Here is a 20,324-nt window from a genome sequence, read left to right as displayed (position 1 = left end):
CATGCTAAAGTCAACAACGGTTTTATTAAATCATCCCAAAAACTGACAGGAAGGTTATGCAGTATCTGAAGGACAAATCTTATGTGCTTACAATGGGTGAGCAGTGTCATGAACAAACTATACTGGAAATGGATTTCTCAGGTAACAATAAAACTGGAAATACTACAGCCTTAATTGATAAAATCATACAGAAAATGCCTATGAATGTATACACTGCAATATTTTGGCTACAACTGGCTTTGAACCTTAATTACATCTTAACAAACAATTCCTTGCAGTCAGATTTGAGCACTCTGATCTTTTTCAAGGGTAAGAAAAGCAGCATGGTCTGCAAGGAAACTGAAAAACTATTTCACTAACTCATGACCTCTTAGATATTATTAGTATTTCATGTGTTCCCATTCCAATCAAATCATCATACTCCACCAAAAAATTGTTTTCTTCTGTAATTTCTAACTACTCTTCAAACAGTAGAAGCTTTGCAATAAGTCTACATTGCAGACAGGTAAGCATTACATACAGTATGCAAACTCTCCTCTCTGCTTGCTAGTGCTTGCACTAGAAGTAGTTTGTTCAATCACTAGCCCCAGTTGATTATTTTGGAGCTTTTTCAGGCTTTTCTTTTATAAACTGCTAACTAGTTGATTTCTCCTCAGTTAAAGGCTTGTGTGATAAAATAATGGCCAACAGTCTGTGACAAGTTAGCTATCTTGGAAGTGAAGTGAAAGCTGATCAACTTTCTATCATTATAGAGGATTTCTTCAGGACAGTGTTGTAGGCCAAAGAGGTGGCAGAAATATGTATGACAGAAATACCAGTAGCACATTACTGTAGCTGAGTTAGACACTAAGCCATCTTTAGAATTTAGAATTGATGGATGACACTAGACAGCTCAAGAGCAACTCATTGGAGCAATTTTAGATCACTATATTAAGGTGAGCTGAAACTTTTCTGGAAAAAAATCCATGCTCTTAATAAATTACTTGACTGGGTGGCTAAGGCTGATCATCATCATCTCATCTATGCAGATCAGAGATCTTTTTAAGCCAGTTTAAAAACCTCTTAATACAGTATATACACACTCAAGTTTATTGGGATTTGTGCTTGTAACTGGCCATTGGAAGAAGCAGTACAGCATCTCTTCTCCTAGTCACGAAGGAGATCTGGATTTCTCAGGCTCATCAGTGATTGCAGCCCTTTGGGCTTTGTTCTGGAAGAGAAATCCTTATGGTACAAAGCTCTTGTGATAGATTTGTTCTCAGATCTTCATCTTTAGATGGTAATGCAGAGCACAGAGCTGTCATTCAAGCTTTTCCCACTGTCCTCTTTGCTAGTAAATAATGTACTTGATTCAGTACCTTTGCAGCTTCATATGGCTGTCAATGCACTAAAAAATAATAGGTTAGTGCTCCTGCCAGTAGTAAGAGAGAGTTGTAGTGGGGGGATCATCAAAGGAATCAAATGTGCTACAGTTATGTCTTATCCCTCCTTCCCAACTTGGGATCTTGATTTCTCAGCAAACATTTCTTACAGATTTGCTTATCCCCTTGAGAAACTAGAAATAATATTTCTCAGAGAGACACTATGAAGCCATGTCCATGAGATTCTAAAACCAGCAGGCTGATGATTTCCTTTTCAGTGACAAAAGGCTTGATCAGCTCTTCACTTCAGGCCATTATTCTCTGAAGTACCTCTCACTCTAAGTCTCAAAAATCATACTGGAACTGAAAGGTAAAAGCACTGCCTGGAGAATGACTTGCCAGTTCAGCCCTTTACAGATCCACATTTCTACTGCAGTCAATGCACTTGGTTAAGGATGTAGTCACAGCATTAAATTTGTCTTATTGAAATAAATAGTATAAGCATGTAACTGATGATCACCTATAATATTTTAAAAAGTGATTTAACATTCCTTTAAATAAATACGTCACAAAACTATCAGCATGGAGCGTTGTGAGAAAATTACAATAAAAGAGATTTTTTCAAGAAGCAACAACAATGTTCTGCATTTTAAAAACATTATTGGGACTGAATTGTAATATAATTACAATTAATTCAAAGTAATACAATTGGATTTTTTTTCTTTATGTGTCATATTATTTGTTTCAGAAATTTGCCAGCTGCAAAATCTCTTGTCATTTCTGTTGCCCTTAAAAAATTGACAACAGTAATTTTCAGCCAAAGATTCACAAATTATACTAATGGTAGGAATTTGAGTAAATTGGAATCAATTTACAAACAAACAAAATAAACAAAATCACCATTTAGGATTAAGTGATAATATAAAAATCTATGAAGAATGGAATAAACTGCCATACTTCCATGTTTATATTTTGAATGTATTTGTGTATTTCTTATTTTATTGTTCTTTATAGACATACTGTCTCAAAATATTTCAAAGGATGATGTCTACTTTAATAATTTTTAAGATAAACAGATTTGGATACCAGGGTTTTCCAAAGATGTATCAGTTCATTTTTAAAATTCAAGAAGCTTTTCTATTTTACTGGAGTATCTCTAGACTAATTTATTACTTGGAACTGCTATTTGAAACAAATACCTGAAAAAAATGTGATGCCATAGGAGTGATGTCAATAGACCTTCCAAACCTCTATTGTGGGTCTAGGATGAAGGTGTCATTGAAATCTGTTGTACTTATGAAAGTCCTGTTTAAAGCTCCTCTTTTCTCACTTCTCTGGTTCTGGGTTTATAACACATTCATAGTTCTTCTGCATATCTGTGATCTGGTTTCCTCTTTTACTTTCCATTTGTGCTCTGGTGTCCCTGCAGCATTCCCATTCAAAAGAAATCAGCTAAACACATGTGTATAGTAGAGGGTAAAAGCTGTGAAGGGAAAAACCAAGCCTTCTGTTCTACCCTTGCCCAGTCCTTGCTTTTGAAACCAGCCTGATGTTATCTGCTTCTATCTCCTTCCCTACTCATGCTTGAACATTTTCTGGATTAGGGAAAATTACCCCAGCAGTAAAACCATATCTCATTTGTCTATGTCTACACTGCTGAATAAAGCAGGATTAGAGAGCAAGCTCAAACCCTGAACTCAGCCGTTCATACTGCTTAATAATTGACATACTCTCTGGCATGGTTTTCATGTGTACCCTCTAATTCTTCTGGAAAATGCTTGCCATTGTTAAGAGCCAAGGGCCATTCCCCCACCCAGTGCTCTCTCCACCCTGCAATCCCATGCTAACCTACTACCACCTCCAGCACTATTCCAGCAAGTCTTCCACCTTGAATACACACACAAGTCCTCTCTATGACACCTCAGAACTTATAACAGATGCCCTCAGTAACAAGCTCTGAAAACAACAATCTGGGCTTCATCATTCTTTCATTTCAAACATATTAACTGAAATATAAAGCAAATGAAAAGTCAGTCTGTCAAGGATACTGCCCCAGGCACAGGCCCAAGGCTAAGAATATTATGTGGCTGTGGCCAGTCTGTGTCAGTTGTCCTTAGAGCTGAAGAACATTCCCTGGCTGCTACAAGTAGGAGTGTCACCAGTTGTTGCAGGGGTGAAGATGCAGGTCAATGTTACTGCTGATACACTTGCCAAGGCTTAGATATTTATGGGCCACATATCCTTAGTATGGAGGCCTGGAGGGATACAGAATTTATATGAAGGGTTTGACCAACCAGTTTTCCTTTTTAGTTCATTTTTTTTAATCTAAAGAGACTTCATTAAGCATTTTGGATCCAGGTGCTAAATTCTTTCCTTAGGCTAAACACATAAACAGTCAAGAAGGGCTCAACTTTTTAAAAGCACATCTGATGTTACCTACCCTTTGAATGCAGCTCAGTATATGTTTCAGAGAATTATGTCTTTCCCTTCTGCTCCAAGAAGCTTAAATCCACAGCTTTCATATCTCAAACAAACTGCCTCCCAATTAAACTATAGCTTAGCTTGGGGCTGACAGTGATATCCAAAGCACCCAGCTAGAATAGGCTCCATTGTGGGTGAATAATGTTTTTGGCATTATTATTTTGTTTTAATCCTACACTAGATGTGATGTGCATAAATTATCTAGGGAGACATTAAACCTATATTGCCTTCCACCAGGATGCTCTGACCTCCAAGAAGTGCAACAAGTGAATGCACCCCGGTAATCACATTTTTTTCTGGGCCATGTTCTCTGAAGGAAGCAGCCATGTCTTGCCATCGATCGAACTCTCTCTTGCCGGTTCATGAGACTGTCCAACAAGCATTTTCTAGATTGGAACTTTTGAGAAACCATCTTCAGGTTTCTAAAACATAATAGAGTTCAAATGTAGAGAAAGTGTTTTTCAAGACAAAATAATTCTGCAATCATATACATAACTACAAAGATTTAGACAGAAAAAGAGGGGCTCATTACACACAGACATCTCCAGATTCAGAATAGCAGGAGTATGTGTCTTCTGAAACATTTTGATCAGTTTCGGGTATGGAAAGCATTGAACCAAAAATCCAATCTATGTGCATCACAGAAAATCACTTTTAAAGGTCTTAGCAAAAGACATTGCTCCATAAAAATAATATAAAGGCTACTATCTGAATTAGAATAGCTGTAAGGAGTAGGGAACTCAGTGCTGAACGATTTAAGAATTATATTCTTGGTTTGCGTAGGAAGTTGAAAGCAAAAAAAAAGTGCAGGGAGAGAATCTGCCTGGCCTCTGCAAATGCAGCAGAAGATTATCAGCTTTGGAGAGAATAACTACTTGTCATTTGGCAAAATTCTTATGGTGTGTTTTAAAAATAGTTCTCTGCATGAGACATCCCAAGACTACCGCTAAATCAGTGGTTGCCTACTGTTGTGAATGGCCTCAATCAAGAACCAGGGTAAACTCCAGAGATTGATGAAGATGCTTGCGTTAATACACTTCTTAGTGGACAGCTTTATTTAACTGCATAGTGCAGCGAAAAAATATTTCACTCACCCATTTACATCATGAGTTCTTTGAATGAATAAGTTTTATCCTTTCATGAGTCAAGACATAGCTAATAGGTCAGTAATTACAGGGAGCAACTTGAAGCTTAAATAAAAAAAGAAGACATATTCAAAAAGCTAATTCAGAGCTTAATTTTAAAGCAATGTCAAAATAAGGTAAATATACATATGTGAGTAATGAGAAACCTTGGATGTGGCTAATACTGTATCTCATTTCAGTAGAAAGAGATCATAACACTTATCAGAAAAGAGAAGCTCTAAAAGGCATCCATTTGGAGTGAGGAGCTTTGGGAAGAAAATATTGAGGAACACTGGAAAGAAAAGTTTATTTTAATGTAGGTGTCCAAATCTTAAAAAAATATTGAAAGAGTGTAGTCAGAAATAGCGGAAAATTGAACTTGATAGCCAAAAATGTCATTTGAAATCCTCTTTCTGAGACTTACAGAAAGAAACCTGTGATAGCACTGTGCATGCACATTTCCTCTCCAAGAAATTTTAGGTTCTCAGTTACATACTTTCATGACTTCCCTAAAAACTTCAAAATTGCATAAACAAAAATAACTTTAGTTTAAACAAATATAATTTACATCATTCATGTTCTTTCAAAAACAAGTTTATATAGCACTAGTAGGTTAAAATGGCCTCTTGTTTCCTCTTACTAATTTGGATTTAGTTTAGGCTCCAATGTCATCCACAAACAGAAACCATCAGATTATGAAAACTCTTTTTTTCTTGATTTTCTGTGTGTAAGTATATATTCGAAGTTGGGACAGAGAGAAAGGAGACTTTTGTATTAAGGAGGTAAAATGGCAGAAAATAGAAACTGATTAATTCTGGTTGATGTCCCTTTCTTCAGTCTACAAAATACTGAGATACGTGACAAAGAAAACAAAATCTGTCCATAGAGTTAAGCAAGTCACTACACCCTATAAGAAGAGGAATAGAGGGAGCTACTGCTGTATTTGTAAATTTATTTTTTTTCATACAGTCATGTTCCAAATTTGCAATGCATCAGTATCTCCTATTTATTTTTTTTTCTTGAAACTGCATTTGAGCTTTTGAATTCTTAAAGTCAAATGTTTTTATTCTGTAAGTCCAACACTTGGTGCATTTGACGAACTAGAAATAGTTCTTCCCCCCTTTCCTGTAAGTGCAGTAATTTAGTAACATGATGCAAAATGAAACACACTCCATATCAAACACCCTTATTGTGCTAAGTGTTCCCAATGGTGTCTTTTATTTCTGCTCTATCTTCATCCATTGAAGGACTGCAGCTAAGGCTGGTGGCAAATGAGGAGACATGAGTGGAGATAATGATGATGATAATCTGACGAAGTATAAATTCTTCTGCAAAACGCATTTTCAATCCCTTCAAAATTATGTGAGACCAAGCCAAATGTGCTTACATACACACAAATGTATCATTATGCCTGTTTAATCTATTGCTCCTGACATTCATACAAAATATCCCAGTCCATGAGTCAGTTCTCAGCTTTCTCACAGATCCTAGGTTAGCATCTAACTTCAGAGTGCAAAGTGAAAATCAGAGAGCATTTTTAGCTTTAACCCTGTTGTATTTTGTTAGTGCTTCTAAATCCATTGGTTCTTGAAAGGTTTTCTGAACCCCATATTATCAAGCTATTGCTCTCTCTGTTTCAGTGATGTCTCATATAAAATGGAGTATACCCAACATGTCACTATCCTATCCACAAATTTCCCAGCCTTCACACACTCCACATCCCATCTATTATGGTTCTTGCCTGAACTCAGGTTTGTTCTCTTTCTGACTAAGGGTAGAAATCTGAAACCGTTTATTTCGTAGTTTAAATTATTGATTTCTCCTGGGGTTATAGAGATTCTCACAATAATGCAGAGAAGAGAGGAGATGAGGCTTCTCTTAATTCTGGTAGTACTGTCCTCTTTTCAAAATCGTTCACAGCTTGGCATTTAGGATCAGAGAAGTTTAAGATTTAATTCCTGTAAGCTGAACTGAAAACTAAACCTTAGGTGCACAGTGCAAATGGATGTTATAACACTCAAACAGAAGATTTGGCTTTGTCCAGCAGCTTTGACTGGATCTGGTCCATCTTTGTCTTTGCATTTTCTTAGCTGTGCTTCAAGAAAATTGTTTGTACAAGGCCACAAGATACTCTAGTGCCAAACTAAGTGATTTTTTTTTGTCATTTTGGGAACTAAAGTGGAAAAATAAAAAACCAACCTCAAAACAGTTGTTTTTCAGAACAAAAAATATTTCTATAGCTTAATTTGGAAGCTAAATTAAAAAATCAATTCTTTGCACAGCAATAACATATAATCAGTCTCATTGACATAAATGTACTGAAGTACACAAATGAATTGAGAACTATATTCCTCTGTTATTGGTGAGATCTGCCACAAGTAATTTTAGAATCACTTATTGATTCTTTCATTATTAGGACTTAGAAAGGCACTCATTTGCTAATCTGAACAATTCTGAGTTCATTCACAGTAAAAATAATTACTGTACCCCTATCAAAATGAAATACTCAGAAAAACACCAATAATTTATCCAAGTTTAATTTATACTCCAAGCATTACTCCAATATAGAAAAATATTTTCTCCATCAGAACTTTTGGGTTGGATTTTTTCATTTTGTAATTTTATTTTACTACTAAATAAACACACTTCTCTAAGATAAAAAATTAACTGTATAGTCATAGATGCATAACAAAATATGAGTGTTGGTTTATAAACAAGAAATCAGTCTCATTGTGTTCACTCAAAACATGACTATAATTTTCCAACTTTCTCTCCTTTAAAGATTTTCACTGAGAAATAAATGGAAATTGAATTCATTATATATACACATCCAATTTGCTCCTATTGAGTGTCACTGCCTTATTTTATCTGACAATTCTAAATGATCCACATCACTACTAGAAAACTGGTAGGCAGGGTTTTAAAAATAATATTACTTCTTTTACTGTACTTTTGTAACACTGATTTGCTAATTTTTTATGAAGTCTATAAGAACCAGAGAATATACTGTTGTATGTGGGAGAAAAAACTCACCAAACACACGTGCTTCCTATCAAAGCAGAAAATAGCAGAACATTGAATATTTCTACCTGTGCCAAGTCTGAACACACTCAACAAAGAGATGTTGCACACATCAAAAAAATGCCTTCCCTAAGAATATCCCAGCTCAGCTGCCAGCTGAGGCAGGTCTGTGGGAGCTGCATTGCTGACCTGGGTTCATCAGCTGTAGCTTTGGGCTCGTCAATGAACTAAACACTCCTGTTCCTGCAAAGCTTTAGGGGGTTCACATCATCTGTATGAAAATTCTTTATAACATACACAAAATACAAGTGCAGCAAAACTGTGCTATTTTTTAACTTCTCTTGGATATTATTTCCACATTAAAGGACCTTTTCAAAGCACACTACTCAAATGGAGCACATTAGCAACTTTGGAGTACTTTAGCAACCTGCAGTTAAGTGAGCTGACCAACAAAGATTTACCCTTATGTTTAGGTGCATACACTGGTGGGCCGGCAGGACCAGGCTAAAATTTCTCTCGTTGCATCTAAAATAAAATCAGGGAAAATACCACAGTCCTCATCTTTTCCATTTTTGTCTCTGTTCAACTTTCAAGACTTTAGAATAAAGTCTATTACCCTAGAAATTCATAGGTTAGCATGCATAACATGGCTTTTTGTTTTATTTTCTTCAGTTTAACTAATAATGTGCTTATCTAGTACAGAAGTATCGCCCAAAATTTGAAGTCTGTAAAAAATTATTGTACTATAGGACACAGAGTGGATATAATGAACTATTGAGCACTCAAAAGTCAGCGAAAGGCAGTATGATAAATCTGGTTTGAGTCCACTGATTAGTTTTTACATGAAAAAGGATGGCAATATGCAAATGAGAGAAAAGTCAGAAATAAAGAAATTTCATTTACCTTTAGATTTTTGAACTGCTGCTGTTTATACTTGTACTAACACACTGGTATGTCTTTATAGTCAATAGAGACAAATGGGAGGTTCCAGAACACAATTCCATCAACCTACTTTAGACATTTTTGGTGCAATTAACTGTGTCCTTCAGATACCTATTTCTAATCACTAAGAATAAGCCAAGATTCTTAGCTCCAATGTAGCTGCTACTTTGCAAGTTTCATTTGGTTTTATGAGTCTCACGTAGAGTAACTGAAATTCGAAATGCCACTGGCAAAGGCTTCTCCCCATGAAGGAGCTCTTTAATGTGGAATGTTTGTGACCTTGCTGACCTTTTCTATGACCTTGCTGCACACACAGAACACTTTAAGCCCTTTGGAGTGGGCTGCTATATTTCACTGTGTCTGCCACCACAACTCACCACTTTTCAAAAGGTAAAGGCCAGGAGCAGTAGCTTGCAATCAGAGATGACAGGTCCTCTCAGCCATTCCTTTGCCCTCAGCCAAGAGCAGGTATATTTTTTATCAGATATGTCAAATTGTACTTTTCCATGAAAGTAGCAAAATGATGTTACGAATTATTACTGAAAAAAGAATAACCGTACCAGGAAACCTAACTCTGTTCAGCTACCCCAGATTTGTGAATAGGTGGGCTCTTGAGAATAAAAATCCTGACAAAGCTCTATTCAAATGCTTTGGCCATTCTAACTGCAGTAGTGGTAAAATGTTCCTACATTTTATTTTATGGCCATGATGATTTTATATAAAACCTATACCCATTATTCCAGTGATTTGTATGGGACAGAAATATCTGTAGATCTAGATGGTTAATGTGCAAGCTAATGGGAGCTACAGGGTAATAGTCTGCCCTTAATTCACTGACTTCTTTCAAAGATCCAGCTCTCTGTGCAGCCTATTAATCTACTAATGAGTCAAACCATTTCTAAAGTATACAGGCATCAATTCCAGCCTTGCAAGAATTTGTTTGCATCTCACTGGTTTTCTTCAATGTCAAAGCACTATCCACAGCATCAAGCTAGTCTATTTTAAGAAGTGCTTTCAGAAAGGATGTCCTTATCAGGAAAGATTTTTTTATTTAATAGGAAAAAAATATACACAGTATACAGCACAGATTAACTAAAATTTAATGAAAAAAATTCTATTGACATAAAAGAAACCCCGGTCTGTTTCATATGCAATACCACAACACCGTTCTACAGGATATTTTCATACTGGAAAATTGAAAATGTTTAGAGGACTGGTTCTGACATAATTTATTTCCACAGCTAATTCTGAGTACTACCTACACAGAGTAATGGGGAGGGTTGCAGACAGATATGGGTTCTCTGCATAGATGTTTTTGAATTGTATTTCTTTTCCTCCTTTTTCAGTTATTTAATTGGCAGTTTTTCAATTGCCATGTCTTTGTGTCAGGGTCCGCAACTATCCTGTAAAGCAATAATGTCATTATAAATAGGATGGGAAAAATAATTTTTTCAGCCAGCAGAGATCACACAGGTTACACAATACATCTGAAAAATGTAGTTTTCAGAGAGAAACAGGGCTTTCATAAATATTGTTTGTTGAAAGAACAATTAAAGTACACAAGACTGAGCAGAGTATCCTAACTAGCCCACATGAAGAGTGGGCTAGTTAGGGTACTAAAAACAGTATAGCTGGGATAACAGATTCTAATTCCCAGCCAAAGAAGGAAAACCAGGATTACCTTTGCATAAACTGTAATGTGCCTGTGAAGTCATGGCCTCAATTTAATGGCCTCACATTTAAAAAAAAATAAATAAAAATTACTGGGTATATGATGTATTTGAGGGCAAAGATTGTATATGATGTACCTAGTATAAACAAATTTTTAGAACTAAATATACCTTAAAAGCTAATATTTTTAAATACTTTGGCTATGATAATTTCTATTTGAAAAGTTGCACAGGAAACTTCAAGGACTTTGTCCTATTTCTTTTCTGAGTATGTAAGGTTCTTATATAGCTTGTTCATTCCATATTAGAGAAGCTAATATCTGAGATTTAAGTCCTCCTCCTCCTGTTGGCCTCATCTTCTTCTATTCAGGCATGCTGGCTGCCTGCCACTGCTCTGCAGCTGTCTAGGTTCTGTCTCTGTAGCTGGGGCAGTAGCCACACTGTGTAACTTAAGTTTGACCATAACTTGGACTGCATCCTTTGCTATTGCTTTATGATCTTTATTTTAGGTTGGATTTCAACCTGCTGGGTAGTACATTAGCGGGAGATCTTCAGATTAACCCAATGCTCTAAAAAACCCTGTGGTGTTGGTTCTATGAGAACCAAAAATGTCTGGGATAAGGGATGAATTACTTTCCACAATAGACAGAATCACTACAAAGGAAACAAAAAACCATGTTTAAAGCAAAGTATTTTATTCACATGGGACTGTAAAGTAAGTAAGTAAGACATTTGGACACAAAATTCAGAATAACCTTCTGCATCAATAAATGCAGTGTCAGATTATTTCAGGTTACCAACTCAAATAATCCTTAAATACATTAATAAGCCTGAGATCCAAGATATACATTGGTATACATTTTCAGAACAAAGGCACACGAAGATATCCAAGATTACTTTACCTGGCCAAGAGCTTTGGTTGCTATTTTTTGTATGATGTGTACAAGTCACGGCAAATGACAAGCGAAGATCCAGCAATTCTACGGAACCATGATTCATCTTTGGGAGAAACTCAAGAAAGTTCTTTTCACTATTTTTGTCAGGAACTTACTGATTAAAATATATTTGTAAATGCATTTTTCCAGTTTCTGGGAATTTCATCCTGTAGAGAACTGCAAGACAGAAACTGATATGACATAATTTCACATGATGCCATAATTTTTGTCTGTGTTCAGATGGAGCTTGGAGAGCAACTTGGTTCCCTCTGAAACATATGCAAAGCATTTCATCAGCAGACAAGGCACTGAGATGGGTCCACAGACTGCATTTACTCTGTTGTCTAGAACAAGAGTTTACATATATAGTTAACACCTGAGCCCTTCCATATAGATGGATTATATTTCCCTCTGAGTGACACTTTCCTACTTCTGGCTCTGCATATTATTCTATTTGCTCTATCTATTTTACTTTTTTCTCTCTCTTATGAATCCTTTGAGTATTTCAGTATTTTTCTGTGCTGTGATCCAGATTCAACAAGAAAAGTGAAGAATAAATAGTTCTGCTCAGGCTCATGCTGTATAACTCTCTGAGATTTAGGTACTACTGTAGGAGGTCTGACCAGAGGAAGGTTTGGGAAACTCTGTGGTCAAGTTCACTAATTGTGCGTGAAGGGAGATATCCTTCATTATCTGTCTGTGCTCAAATATTAAGTGAGTGCTCTCAATCTCAGGGGATGAAGGTTTCTGTTCTATATAGTCACATGATGTGTTCTCTTTGCTCTGTTTACAACAGCATATTGTCAGCATCTTTTTATATTATAATTATTGATATATTTGATTCTTATACAGTAAATATTTAGGCAGATTCTGGAATTTTTTTTTGCTATTTCATTTCATTTTCTTTTAAAAGAAAATAAAATACATAAGTCAGAAAATTCTCCTGCTACTTAAGAAGTTTTGTAATCTAATGAAGTTAGGCATATCTTACAACACAATGGTAATTTACAATTGTACAGTTGCATCTAAACTGAGAAACTGATATGAAAAATGGCTCTAGACTGACCAAAGTCTACCACTAGGATTATAATCTAGGAAAGATGAATCAGGCCTCAAAACAGCAAATGGTAATTTAAAACTTCCCATGCTTTTGTAAGTTTTAAAACTTTGCCATTTTTTGTTTAAGCAATCACAGAATGAGATATGGAGGGAAAACATCCTCAAGAGTCAATACACAGAAGCAGAATTTGCATATGCATCCAACTATTTCATGTCCAGTACCACAGTAAAACACATATTAGAACAATACCTAAAAAATAAAAATGGCAATTACTTTTTAAGATTTACGGAGACTGTTCAAATGAATAATATTATTTCTGCAGCCAGCAACATGGACACATGCAAATTTTTTGTTAATGGATTTTGTGAAATTAATATGTTTCTCTCCTAGCTACTGTACTGTAGAAACTAATACATTAACTGCCACTGTAATTGTAGCAACTAATACAGCAAAAAAAAATTGATGCATGTGTTTTGCTCTATGTACTTTCAGCATAAATGCACAGAACTTTTTAGACAGAATTTTTGGAGACAGATTTTTACAAGTGTCTTTCAAAGTAAATTGAACAGCAAAAGTCTTCCCTTTTTTTTGTTTTGTTTTGTTGTTTGGGTTTGGGTTTTGTTTGTTTGTTTTGATCAGCTCCACAAGAATTAATATTACATCAGTTATTTCCTGTGATCCACCTGAGTGGTTTAACAAAATAGACAGATGTCAGTGGATCAATTCAAGCACTTCCCTGGTGGAAAGATGCCAGTTTCTTTTTTGAAAAAGGCCAAAAGCTTATTTTCTGTGCCCACTCTCACAAAAATATCTCATGCTCTGTCATATTGATATACAACCAGTATAGTTCTACAAGAGATCAGAACCTAGCAAGAAGAGTTACCGAAGGATATCAGTTATCTTGCATGTTCATGCAAGATTTCACACTTTCTGTAGTCAGAAATTTGACAATCATAGGAGTGACTTGAACAGAAGGACTCCTAAGACTCTTTTAAACTGCAGATACTAAGATCAACACATTCTTTTACTCACAGACATTGGCTTTTTCCTTTACTTCTCTGCCCTCATGGTAAATAAAAATAGTTACATTATTTTAATATAAATATAAATTGCACAAAAGAAGAAATCACTTATCCCACAGACAACTGCGGTCAGCCTGGCAGGAATACTACTTGTTGCATGGCAGTATAAACAAAGTAGCATGGAGGGTAAAAATGTTGTGTAACAACAGTTAGTAGTTAGTAGTTTTCTATTTTGGCAACTGTATTTTAACAAAGGGCTATGTTGTTCCTGGGGCTTTGATCACCTGTCTTTCAGCAATACAATCCTCCTCCCTGTATTGCAATTATGATTTGAATAACTGAATATGCCAAACTGCCTTTCCAATGACAATTTGAATTTTACTTCAGAGCTGATGGGCATGAACTGCCACCGTATTTTCAGTGTTATTAGACAAAGAGCTGATCTGGGAGATGAGTTCCTCAGTGACCTACCTGAGTTGTTACCTTCTTTCTAAAAAAGAGGCTTATCTCTCCCAGGTTTCCAGATTGCTTTTCAATTATCTATTTATCTTGTACAGTTCTACTTACTAACTGCTTCAGCTGATAACTGCCAGCTGCCTCAAATTCTCTGTGATGCCTGATAGAGATCTTTCATAGTCGAGTCTGTTCTTGTAGTTACAATGTGCTGTGTTTTGTGTCACCGTGAGCTGCAAAAGAAAACAATTTTATTTGGCCTAGAATAGACATGGTTGATGGTTACAAAGAAAGCCCATTTCAATGGAAAGACATGCTTTGGCTATATATTATCACAGAATTCTACATTCTAATTATATTTGTATGAATTTTATCACAAAACTTGAAGTACATGTACCTCTTTCACTAACAGGACTAGGATTAAATTTTATCCTGTGACCAATTGTTAGCTGTTGATATAAAGCTTACAGAAGGTGGTCTAGATGATTTGCCAATACAATATTTATGATATTATCCTGTGTACCACTTGGAGATGAGAAGAATACAAGCCATACCAGCCTGCTTATGGACATGAGAGCAGTTTGAGCTGTGTATTTATGGAACCAAAATCAGTGCAGAAAAAATAGAACATAATCAGAATGTAGGCCAGAGCGACACATGATCAGAAACATTCACTCTTTAGATTCAGACTCCGTGACAAAAGAACACAACCTGCAATGTAGCAGAGAATTTCTAAGCTTAGGAGAGGACCTGTAAAATTCTGGATTCAGCTAAAACTGTGGGACAAGTGGTACGTGGGAAAAAGGGAATATTCTAGTAGGGGACTTACCCAAACAGTGGAGAGACTTACAGAAGGTACCATCAGGTGTTCAACATTTGTAGCATTTTCTTTTTCTCTAGTGGAAAAAATAATACTTAGAGACCTTTTATGTTAATATCACATAAAAAACCTCAAGCTGTTACAACCGAAACAGGATAGTGTTTAACATGCAGCCTCACAAACAATCTATCTATCAGCTGGACACAAAATTAACAACCAGAGAGGTGGCTCTTCTTATACACATATGATAGATAAGTTGATTTAATTTCTTCTAACAATTAGTTCACTGAAAAATACAGAATGCCCACACTCCCACACACAGACCCACACACAAGCACACAGAGCTCTGAAACCTTTTGTAGTTTCTAAAAATTCACTCAGAAATTATTAATTGCTATCACTTAAACATTTTTAATTTGAATAATGGGCTTCCTACCGCAAAGTTGCACTAAGACTGGAAAGATGTAGAATGACAACAGGGTTTTTTCAATCTGCAAATGAGAACCAAATTACTTCAGCCCATCCACTCTACAGAAACTCACAGAGTGTATGCACTTAAAAACATGATATCACTGCAATCAAAGTGTAAATAAAAAATTAATTCATACATAATTTTCTAGTCTGAGGGTTCATGGTAATTTTTGTGGCTTTAAGCAGATTTCAGGCACTTAACACCCTGTATCTGAACTTGTGCCGACTGTAAACCAGAATCCCACACTGTTATACCTGCAGCTAGTTTATGTTCTGACTCTGCCTCAGACTAGGAAACACCAAATGCAATGAAGCACACAGCAACAGTAAGTCAATTAAGATCACCTTTCCTACAGGGGGTTTCTGAAAAGAGGTATTGAAAGAAGCTGCATGAGGGACATAGGTGTGTACAGATGATGTATATGACTGTAATGGTTAACATATGATAATATAATCTGCTATTTCTATATAGATGTTAATATATGAAGTATAATATAAATACAAACTTATTTACTAGCACAGAATACATCAAATTGTACTGTATGTAGCACAGTTACATACAGTATGCAGCATGAACTATGTAGTGCAGCAAATACTGTGTATGATATACCTTACCACATATAAGTGTAAAATTATAAATTTTACACTGTGTATAATTTATTGTGTATAATATGTAGTATACATTTATAAATTAAAAGTATATATTTATATCTATATAAAAATATATTTATTTAATTAGAGTATGTCAGTGAAGGAAATAGAACTATGCAATGAAAACCAGGTATAATTTCTATCTTCATTTTTCAGCTCTATTTGAAAATTACTTTCCTAAATTTATATAAAACAGCATGTAAACTTTACGATTTCACCATGAAGGGCAATGTAGACATGCTTTTCATGTTTTACAGGAACTGTCTGAGGTCCTATATGGCCTACAATTTTCTTCAGGGCATAAAAAGTGTTTGAATATGGAAGCTTTAGATTGCTGTAATTCCAAGTATACAACTTTGATTTCAGCACTGGAAGATTTTGTTACAAAAGATTTTAAATCCAATTTCATCTTAATTTCAACATTTTTAACCCTGTAATTGTGGGCCTGCTTCAAAGAGTTTGACCATGGGCAGCAGTATCCAAGGTTTCTTTGCTTGCATGCCCAAGAGTCATGGCTTTGTATCTGTTCTCCGCTCCAAGAGGCTTAGTGGGCCCTTCCTGTCTCCCTGGCCTTCCCAAGCCTGTAGTGCAACCTGCTACCAGGACAGACACTGTGACTGTGAGGGTGCAGGGCACAAGCTCCTTTGACATACTTGCACAAGAGATGACTGATATTTCTACCTAAATTAATGCAACTGTGACTTCCACCAGCTGCCCTGGCAGTCACCATGTTTGCTCCTAAAAATGCCCCTAGAGCCAGATGTGTAACTCAAGAACCACATAGCTTATGCAATGTGACAAAAACGACTCTGTGCTGCTCAGTTTGTTTCAGTATTTGCTGTCTTCACCAGTGAACTACTTACTGCTCCTTACGAGTACAGTGCCAGAATCTGCCCAGAGACTGTGTGGACCTGCCTGCTTTACAAACATGTGACAAAATATTCCCTCCTGAATCTGGAAGACTTGCCCTGGAAATGGATGATACAAAAATAATAATAACATCCTAAAGAACAAATGAATGTTAAAATGTTACTTTACTGATATTTCCAGGTCTGTGTCTTCTGATTTAATGGTTATGGTTCAAAACATAGGAAAGTTCCACTTTTCACATAAAAGCAAATCAATTAATAGGAAAATAAGACAAAGAAAGCTGATTTCTATTAATTCATGCTTCAGACAGCAGTTCTCTGTGGATGGATTCTTTGATATAATAGGTATTGCTATTTATGCTGCTGGTTTTTTGATGGGTGATATGCTCCTTTCCAGATTATTTTTTGAAACTTTTTGTTCATTGTGGCTGATTCTAGATAAGGGATTCAAATATTATTAATGGAAAATAAACAGACAAAAATAAACTGCCCAAGTTCAAGTCTTTCCTTCCTTTACTAGTAGCTCAGGAAACTAGAACACTCCCAACTGCAGCCCAAGTTCTCCTCCTGTCCGTACACAGGCAGTCTCAGTTCCTAACATGCCTGTAGTCATCCTGTTCATAAAGCTCTAACAAATCAGGTTTTTTTTAAAAAGAAAATATTAATGTTTCTTTTTGTACATTTCGCAACACAATGTCAACAACTAAAATTATTCTAGTCTTCTCACAGTACTTAAGTATTGCACATAATGCACAACCTTTAGACCAGAATAGGTATTATGGTAAAGGCTTTAATTATGCAATTATATGATTACGTTTATCTCTCTCCTTACAGGATTTTAGCCTTAAGGATAGGATTTCTGGATAATTTAGCAGTCACTTTCATGTATGTTCATCATATGTAAAAAATACTTCTCATAACTTTTTTTCTTAAGGAGACGAAAAGGCGGCAAATGCTGATGTGGCCAAGATTTTCACCAGCAACTCGATGCTGACTGGCCAAATTTCAGTTCCTGTTTCAGAAGAAGGTCCTGCGTTGAGCACAAAACGAACTCGGTTAATTTACTTTTTATTTTTCCCCTAACTCGAGGAAACCGATACACCCTTTTCTAGACTTTCGGTGGACCAGAGAGCGCAAACTGCCCTTAGTGTGAAATACTTGGCACCCTCAGCGCTGAAGAGGAGGACGGGGGCGTTTCGCGCTGCCAGAAACGAGGTGCCCCTCTGTCCCCCGGCCGCAACTCCGCGCGAGGGGGCTCCGGGCGCGGCGGGGCGGGCAGGTGGGCGGAGAGCGCTCACTGCTGGCCCCAGGGGAGCGGGGCCCGGCGCTGCCCGCCCGCCCCAGCCCTGTACATCCCGTCCTGTCCCACCTCCCGCGCTGGCGCTGGCTCCATCCCCTTCTCCCCGGGCCGGGCGCCGCGCCCCCGCCAGCCCCGCGGAGCCGGGTTGGGCAGCCCGGGAGGCGTCTCCTCTGCAGCCCCCGCCCCCCCGCGCCGGTGCTGAAGCGCCTCGGCCGCTCCCCGGCAGCACCCCCGGGACAGCAGCACCCGGGCCTCCCTCCCTGCCGCCCGGCCCGGGCTCTCCCGCCGCTACTGCGCTGCAGAGGACACCTCATGGAAAATAAATAAATTAATTCCCCCACTCACCCCCGCGGCCGGGAGAGGAGCCGGCGGCGGCGGCGGGATTAGATCCAGTCCGTGCTAGAGACCAGGTAATGTAACCTACCCGCCAGGAGGGAGGAGGAGGAGGACGAGCAGCGAGGCCGCTGAGGTTGTCCCCACCGGGGAGGGCTCCGGGGGACGGAGAAGTGGCTGCCGCAGCCCGGGGCGCGCCGGCGTGGCCCCAGCGGGCTGCGTGCGAGCGGCTGCCCCCGCGCTGTGCGCGCCTCACTGTCAGTCACACACACACACGAGCCGCCGCCCACGCAGGGATGGATAGATGGATGGATGGATGGATGGATGGATGGATGGATGGATGGATGGACGGACGGACGGACACCGCGTGGGACGCAGCTGTCGTCCCGCGGTACCAAAGCAGCCACCGCAGGGAGACGCCGCACGCCCCGCCGTGCCCCGCTGCCACGCGGGCGGCCGGCTCTGACAGAGGGGCAGGGAGGGAGGCGGGCGGCGGGGCCGGGCTGAGGCCGCAGCTCTGGGGGGAGCGAGGCGCGACCCCGCCCCCGCGCAGCTGCGCGCATCCCCGCGGGGCTCGGGGCTGCCACCGCGCCTGAGGCTGCGCCCGCCCCGAGCGCAGCCGCGCTCCGCGGGCCCCGCCCCGGCAGCTCCGCCGGGAAATGTGGGCGGAGAGCAGCGGAGCACTAATCGTGCCGCCGCGCTTGCCGTCATCAGACACGGGCCTGCAAGAAGCTCCGTGGTCGACGTGACCTTGGAGAAGGTGGATCTGGATGCAGCCGCTATTGCCCCATGCCAGCTGCAGGTTCCGTGCTCTGGGCTGCTCCCGCAGCTCTTGCATTATTATCTCGAAACGCTGCTGGCTTTAGTTAATGGTTGTGTACAGAGGTCCTGGTATAAGTAATACCAGAGCCACGAAAACAGTCCTCTTTACTTGACCTCTGCTAGCACACGGTCCTTGAAGGGAGTGGTCTCCCTGGCAAGGAACAATCGTCCAGGGTTCATCTATGTTGAAGTGGCCCTTACAAGGCAGTAAATCTTTGGAGAGACTGAGAAGTTACCCTGTTCCCATTTCAGAGACCAAAGTGTCCCCATGTACTCCAGAGAAAGCACATTACCTTTCAGTCCTGCAGGGTCTGAACACATGTCAAGACACAAGTTCTCCACTGCTTTTCCAGTTAGGTCGATAGGAAAACAAAACAATGCAGAAAAACATTTGCAGGTACCTGTATTTTCCACTGCGAGCCTGAGCTTTCAGTAAAAGAGCTGAAATTATTGTTGAAAGCTGTTTTGGAAGAAAGAGAGAAGCTAAAGAAAGCTGGTGCCTCATGAAGATGCCCATTCTTGTTTAGTTGGTCTCCATAATAATTGCTCATGTTTCCGTAGTGGCTCCCATCTGTGATTCTCAGGTTACTGATCAAATAGTAATGAAAAGGTGTTTGCAGCTTCCATTGCAGGAATGGGGCCATACACTTTAATCACACACCAGCTGAGCCAACAACTCGAGAGCCTTAGCTCTGTCTAGATGAATCATGATGGAAAAGTTAGTCATTGAGACAGAGGGATGTACAGTTATATTTAAAAGAAGGAGGAAACTGACAAATAATTAAATAAAAATGGTATATACTTTTATGTACAAGTATTAAATATGCGAATAATGCATAAGTGATTCCCTTTTTATTTTTAAATCAGCTCTCTCTTCTTTCCTTGCATTATTGTCTGCCAACTTTGAATAGTGTACTTGAGCCTGAGTGCTGAACTCCTTCTACATGATGGAATAAATTTATAGAACAGATTATACTACAGTTGTTTCT

At 38.6% G+C, this 20,324-nt stretch overlaps 1 protein-coding gene and 1 long non-coding RNA gene across 2 annotated transcripts in view; one reads left to right on the top strand and one right to left on the bottom strand.

Moving 5' to 3' along the window:
- Positions 1-10,072: 10,072 nt before the first annotated feature.
- LOC148184335 (uncharacterized) lies at positions 10,073-15,939 on the bottom strand. The gene is made up of 3 exons (XR_015772458.1): positions 15,326-15,939; positions 11,502-14,965; positions 10,073-10,332 (listed from the first exon to the last, which is right to left on the bottom strand). It is a non-coding gene; the product is annotated as an uncharacterized LOC148184335 (long non-coding RNA).
- Positions 15,940-18,374: 2,435 nt separating this feature from the next.
- SLC16A7 (solute carrier family 16 member 7) overlaps positions 18,375-20,324 on the top strand; it is a 79,592-nt gene continuing 77,642 nt past the window's right edge. The window contains exon 1 of the mRNA XM_005519305.3: positions 18,375-18,590. The gene's annotated coding sequence lies outside the window, so the exon portion shown is untranslated. The remainder of the gene's footprint in view (positions 18,591-20,324) is intronic.

This window comes from Pseudopodoces humilis, chromosome 5 (assembly GCF_049639895.1).
Source record: "Pseudopodoces humilis isolate 2021_Gansu_Grassland_sample_001 chromosome 5, ASM4963989v1, whole genome shotgun sequence".
Classification (NCBI taxonomy): domain Eukaryota; kingdom Metazoa; phylum Chordata; class Aves; order Passeriformes; family Paridae; genus Pseudopodoces; species Pseudopodoces humilis.
Note: the sequence above shows the minus strand (reverse complement) of the source record. Positions and strands in the feature narration are given on the sequence as shown.